Source organism: Hevea brasiliensis, chromosome 1 (assembly GCF_030052815.1).
Source record: "Hevea brasiliensis isolate MT/VB/25A 57/8 chromosome 1, ASM3005281v1, whole genome shotgun sequence".
Lineage (NCBI taxonomy): Eukaryota > Viridiplantae > Streptophyta > Magnoliopsida > Malpighiales > Euphorbiaceae > Hevea > Hevea brasiliensis.
The window spans coordinates 43,976,047-43,983,590 of record NC_079493.1 but is presented as its reverse complement, the minus strand read 5'-3'; positions in this window follow the sequence as shown (position 1 = coordinate 43,983,590).

The window sequence follows — 7,544 nt, the reverse complement described above, 5'->3', positions numbered from 1 at the left end:
CTGAAGGGATCAAGGTAGATTCCAGCAAGGTAGAAGCTATCCTTAATTGGAAGCCGCCCAGGAATATCACAGAAATTCGCAGTTTTCTGGGTTTAGCTAGATATTACCGTCGGTTTGTGAAGGGGTTTTCTATGTTATCTTCTCCACTGACCAAACTGCTTCGGAAAGATGTAAAATTTCAGTGGACAGATAAATGTCAGCAGAGTTTTGATGAGTTGAAGAGGTGTTTGACTGAAGCTCCAGTCCTCACTTTACCTTCTCCGGGTAAAGAATACATAGTTTATAGTGATACTTCTCACAATGGGTTAGGCTGTGTACTAGTACAAGATCGGAATGTCATTGCTTATGCATCACGCCAGCTGAAACCGCATGAGAGGAACTACCCAACACATGATTTAGAGCTAGCAGCTATTGTTTTTGCTCTGAAGATCTGGAGACACTATTTGTATGGGGAGAAATGCTACATTTACACAGATCACAAGAGCTTGAAGTACTTAGGCACCCAGAAAGAATTGAATTTGAGGCAGAAGAGATGGTTAGAACTCATTAAAGATTATGATTGTTTAATAGACTATCAGCCAGGGAAAGCAAATGTGGTGGCTGACGCCTTAAGTCGTAAGACTATGGCAAGTCTCAGAGTTTCTCCTTTGTCCATGGTATATGAATTGAAAGCACAACATGCCAGTTTAGAGATTGATGATGAGGGACAGACAGTAGTTGCATGGCATGTACAGCCAGTGTTGATTGATCATATTAGAATGGCTGCTCAGAGTGATGATAAATATCAGAAGCTACTGAAAGAAGTCCAGCAGGGCAAGAAACCTGAATTTTCTGTGAAAGATGATGGTTTATTGCTATATTAGGGCAGAATGTGCGTTCCTAATGATGCTGAATTGAGACAGATCATTATGAAGGAAGCACATGAGTCTCCTTTTGCTATGTACCCTGGTGAAACCAAAATGTACAGAGGGCTGAAAGAGCATTACTGGTGGATGGGTATGAAGAGAGATATAGCTGAATTTGTTTCCAAATGCCTAACTTGCCAGCAAGTAAAGGCAGAACATCAAGTTCTAGCTGGTTTGTTACATCCTTTGTCAGTACCAAAGTGGAAATGGGAACGAATAACTATGGATTTTGTTACAGGACTTCCAAGGACACAGAGTAGTCATGATGCAGTATGGGTTATAGTTGACAGATTGACCAAGTCTGCTCACTTTTTGCCAGTTCGAATGGACTATAGCCTGGAAAGATTGGCCAGATTGTACATATATGAGATTGTCAAATTGCATGGAGTGCCAGTATCAATTGTATCTGACAGAGATCGTAGGTTCACTTTTAGATTCTGGGGTAGTCTTCAGAAAGCCTTAGGAACTAGATTGAACTTCAGCACAGTATTCCACCCACAGACAGATGGCCAGTCTGAGAGGGTTATTAAGATATTGGAGGATATGCTACGGGCTTGTGTGATTGAGTTTGAAGGTAGTTGGGATACACACTTGCCTTTGATTGAGTTTTCTTATAACAACAGCTACCAATCAAGCATTAGGATGCCTCCATATGAAGCTTTGTATGGCAGAAAGTGTAAAACTCCCTAATGTTAGGATGAAGTAGGTGAAAGGAAGATGATTGGGCCAGAGATTGTTCAGCAGACAGAGGAAAAGATCAGATTGATCAGAGATAGACTTAAGGCTGCATCAGATCGTCAGAAGTCCTATGTTGATCTGAAGAGAAGAGATATTGAGTATGCAGTGGGTGATAAAGTATTCCTCAAAGTTTCTCCTTGGAAGAGGATTATGAGATTTGGCAGAAAGGGGAAACTGAGTCCTCGTTTCATTGGACCATATGAGGTTCTGGAAAGAGTGGGTCCTTTGGCATATCGGTTGGCATTACCTCCAAAGCTAGCAAGGATACACAGTGTCTTCCATGTGTCCATGTTAAGGAGGTACAGATCTGACCCATCTCATGTACTATCAGTTGAAGAGATTGAGGTAAATCCAGACCTCTCATATGAGGAAGAACCCATAAAAATTCTAGCTTATGAGGTGAAGCAGCTGAGGAATAAACAGATACACCTGGTTAAAGTGCTGTGGAACCATCATTCAGGCCAGGAAGCTACTTGGGAACGTGAAGAGGATATGAGGAGACAGCACCCACAGCTGTTCAGAGACTAATGCCAAGTAAAACCTCAAGACGAAATTTATTTAAGGGGGGCAAAATTGTAACACCCTTATGTTCGATAGTGCGTTCTACTGTTCCGGTGACTAGTGTTGTCCGGACAGCTAGGATGCCTAGAACTACACTTCGATATGAGTGAGGAGACATAAAATAATGAAATACAAGAAAAGAAAATACAAGAAAAACAAAGAAAAAAATAATAGTAAAGAAATGCAATCAAGTTAAGCGAGCCGAGAACCCTAGCGATGGGTGACTGCACCGGGAAGTCACGGCGTGGACCGTTGACTAGCCCTGGACTGTGGGAACCCTGGAAAATATTTTTAGGACTCAAATAAATATTTATTGAAGTATAAATATCATTAGAAATATCAAAGAAAAATTAAATAATTAGTACAAAGAAAAGTGAGAAATCGAAAAACGGATAAAACCCGGTGTTACCGAAAAATCAGGAATGCAACCCGTACAGGGGCATTGTGGTCATTTGACACCCCGAGTTGTCTTTTGACCTAAATGTCCATAAAAAATAAATAATATTACACTTGAAAAATATAATGAAAAATTAATTTAGTGAGACCTAATGTAAATAGTAAAAGTGGAGGGTAAATTGACTAATTATCACATTTAAACATACAAAATAATTTATATTTGGTGAGTGGAGCACTATAGATTAAATTTAATCTTAAGTGGGCAGATTGCTCCACTAAACACTTCATCTTCAACCTTGAGAATCACCATTGCCGAATGAACTCCAACAAAACCTCCCATGGCCGCCCCATTTGCATGGCTTCTTACACCCATTTCAAGCTACACTTTCTTTACTTGTCTTCATTAAAGTTTATCCCCACATCACAAGGAAGAGTTTGATAGCAATTTCAAGAAGTTTTGGCGAAGATTTAAGAAGTCTCATCCATAGGTAAGTTTAAGTTTTTGATTGTTGCTTTGTTAAAGTTTGTAAGGATGTTATGGGTGTTTGATTTATGAAGAAATTTTTGAGGTTTGATGTTGAATGGGAATGTGTACTTTTGGTAGCCATGGAAACACCTTGAAGGCAATTTATTTTTGCTTGTAAATAGTGAATTAAATGATTGATTAAATGTATATTGTGTAGGAAATTGTTTGGGTGATGTATACTTAGTATATGTAAATGTGAAATGAAATTTAAAGCTTGGAAATTAATGGAATGTAAATGTACCATTGTGGTAGTTTTTTAGCTCTTGAAGAATGCTGGAATTCATGCTTGGTTTATGAAATAATGATGTTAATTTGTGATAGGGGTTATGGCAGTTTGAGTGCATGTATGATGGTGTGAAGTTGGACATGTAAATGAGCATGAATTGGTGATTGAATTATTATAAATTGAGTTGGATAAATTCTGTACTTATTGGTGCACATTGAATGTAATTGTAAGCTGCCAAAATGACCTATAATATGTTGTAAATTATGTTTAGGTTGTGGTACAACCAGAATTGGTTTGAATGTTGAGTTTGGTAAGTGTTAAAAGTGATCCTTGATGTGTATGCAAAAAATGCAATAAGGCAGTTTGTGTTTTAGGCCTATAACTTTAAGTGTGTGGCTCCAATTGGTATGAGGCCAATTGGAGGTGAAACTAGGCACAAAATGTGCCAACTTTCATGAAGGAAGCTTGCCAAAATTCTGCTTTCAAGGTAGCTTGAAAAATGACCAAATCCGGATTAAGTGCAAATGAGGCCTGAAAATTGACCATTTGGGCAACAGTTAGTTTTTAGGCCATAACTCACTCAAAACAGGTTCAATTGACCTGAAATTTTATCCATGTATAGTTAAGACCCATATCTACAAGTCTTATGGAGACACCAAAGCCCAGAAATGACCATAAGCAAGTCAAACAGCTTGCACAAGTTCGGGTCCAAAAACTGGCCGAACCTAAAATGACCTAAAGTGACCTAAAGTGATCAATTTTGATGCATTTTGACCAGTAATAGTAAAATGACCATAACTTGGTCTACATAACTCAAAATAACCTAAAATTTTGCCCCGCATTCTATAAAACATAGATCTACAAGTTTTAGTTTTGACCAAAACCCGAAAACCGAGGGAACTAGGTCGTCCGGCTAGGTCAAACTAATATCCCGGAATCCAGCAAATTGCAAGAAAATGCAGTATACACGGAAACGAACTTGGTAACATGTACCAATCCTAAAGGACTATCGAATGTGACATATTAGTAACATTAAAACCTAATTTACCTAGAATGCATCGAGGGTCGACATCTTAGGTTGACTAAGCAAATATTAGAATTCAGTGAATTAATTATCAAGCATTATCATTGGAGACAGTTTAAATGAGTACTGAAACACTTCAAATTGTGTTTCTCAGTTAGCAAAGACTCAGGGAAAGGGAAGGAAACACTGAGTCAAGGCCAGGAGACAGTTATCAGAGGTTTGTGCGCAACAGTTATTTCTTTTGAATTTTTCAATTGAAATAAATTATGACTATTTGTATATTATTGTTTTCAATTATGGAAATGTGTTTGAATGGATACTTATTGCTTGAAAAGCATTGTAAATGGTTTGAAACTATGGAAAACTTGATTTAGTGTGATTTGTGAAAATTTGAAGTTAATTATGAATTGTTTTGCCATTTTGTGAATGAATTTATGACTTTAGAAATTTATTGGATTCTCACGAATCATTTGAATAAAATGTTTGGAATTGATTTTGTGTTCACACTTAGCATGACAGTATCATATCATTCCTTCTCCATTTATGGGGTTGTGATCGTTTATTTTCCTTCTCCATTTATGGAGTCGTGATCGTTTATTTTTCTCCCTCTCTGGTTTACCAGTTGAGGTGATTGAATGAGTACTCATTATATAGCTAGCTCCCTTCCTCATTGATTTTGATTAGTGGGGTTGTGATTGCTTTGTCGTGGTGTACAACGCGGCATTGATCGAAAATTTTGTGTCATGGCTTAAGTTGTGTATGAATTGGCAACACTGTGTTCGTAAATTATTTGACTAAATTGTGTTATTATGAGCTTTGATAATTTGTGAAATGGAGTATAATTCTTATTGACATTCACTGTCTTTTGAATTTAACTGCGTTTTGATTACTGAGATTTATTGTGATATTGTGTTAAATTTCTTATGACGTTCATTGTCTTGAATTTAATTATGGTTTTACGTATCCATCATTTATATGATTTATGAATTGTGATTGAAAGTTGTATTTGGTTAATGTTGTGCACCACTAAGACATTGTCTCAGTGATAGCTTTTCATTGCTGTCGCAGGTAGACAGACGGACAGGGTAGCAGACTAGGCTGCTAGTACATCCAGCGAGAGATTATTGGGTATAATGAGTATACCACATTTTGCATTTTGTACTGTAATGTATGACCACTATATGTATATAGTGTTTTTGGTTTTGAGCAGTTGTAAATTAAAATTGTACATTGAAGTTGTAAAGTAAATTATGAGATATTTTGACTTGTAAAATTTGTACTGTATTTCTTTATCTCAGTCTTTGAAAAATCACTGTGGATTTGAGTTGAGAAATATGTTGTGTTGAGAAATATGTTGGAGTTGAGATTTGAAAATATATTGAAGTACTTTTTACAGGTTTTCTGAAGAACTGTTTTGTCCAAAATACAGATGGCACTCTGCCAAAATTTTTACAGAAATTCCAAATAATTCAAATGTGTTAGTTTTATCGCTTCAGTTCAAAAAGGTTTTTAACACCTGTAAATAGTGCTCACCACTGTAAAAGAAGTAAGAAAAGTTTTTAAAATCCCTTGTAGTGTATTTAATGGGTTATGAGTAGACGGAGTTGGTAATTCATTAGGTATACTACGGGATCATGTTATACCTTACAGAGGGGTAGGGTGTGACAAGTACACAGCCTAACTCATTGTGAGAAGCATCACTATAAACTGTGTATTCTTTACATGGAGTAGGTAAAGTGAGGACTGGAGCTTCAGTCAAACACCTCTTCAACTCATCAAAACTTTGTTGGCATTTATCTGTCCACTGAAATTTTACATCTTTCCAAAGCAGTTTGGTCAGTGGAGAAGATAACATAGAAAACCCCTTCATAAACCGACGGTAATATCCAGCTAAACCTAGAAAACTGTGAATTTCTGTGATATTTTTGGGCGGCTTCCAATTAGGGATAGCTTCTACCTTGCTGGAATCTACCTTGATCCTTCAGCTGACACAATATGTCCTAAAAAGGAGATTTCTTTCAGCCAAAATTCACACTTCGATAATTTGGCGTATAGCTGTTTCTCCCTTAAAGTCTGTAGTACAATCTGCAGATGTCTGTCATGCTCCTCTGCATTCCTCGAATATATCAAAATGTCATCAATAAACACCACCACAAATTGGTCGAGATATGATCTGAAGATAGTGTTCATCATATCTATAAAAGCAGCTGGAGCATTTGTTAATCCGAATGGCATTACTAGAAACTCATAGTGGCCATACAGAGTTCTAAAAGCAGTTTTTGGAATGCTCTGCTCTTGCACCTTCAATTGATAATAACCAGATCACAAATCAATTTTGGAGAATATAGCTGCACCCTTCAACTGATTAAACAGATCATCAATGCGAGGCAATGGATATCTGTTCTTTATTGTCACCTTATTCAACTGCCGGTAGTCAATACACAAGTGAAGAGTGCCATCTTTCTTCTTAATAAACAATACTGGCGCTCCCCAAGGTGACACACTAGGGCGAATGAAGCCCTTTTCAAGTAATTCTTGCAATTGTATCTTTGACTCCTTCAACTCTGCTGGTGCCATTCTGTATGGTGTTATGGAGATTGGATCCACACCAGGCATAACATTAATTTCAAATTGCACTTCTCTTTCCGGAGGTAATCTTGGCAATTCATCAGGAAATACATCTGGAAAGTCATATACTGTAGGGATGTCCTTCAATGCTGGACTCCCCACTTGGGTGTCTACCACATGTGCCAAGTATGCTTCACACTCCTTTCTGATAATTTTTCCGGCTAGTGCAGCCGAAATGATGTTTGATGGCAATAATTGCCTCTCCCCATGTATTACCACATCACTGTACTGAGGGAGACCAAAAGTTACTGTCTTCAGCCTACAGTCAATCATGGCATGATGCCTAGCTAACCAATCCATGCCCAAGATGATATCGTAATCTCTGAAGGGCATTTCAATGAAATCAGACAGAAAAGTGTGTCCTTGGATCACCAAAGGACAATCTCTATACATTCTATTAACCTTGACCTCCTGTCCTAGCGGACTTGTTACTAGCACCTCAAAGTCCATTTTTGTACATGGAACAGCAATGCAATCAATGATGCTAGCACTCACATAAGAATGGGTAGAACCCGGATCAAATAACACAAACACATCTTG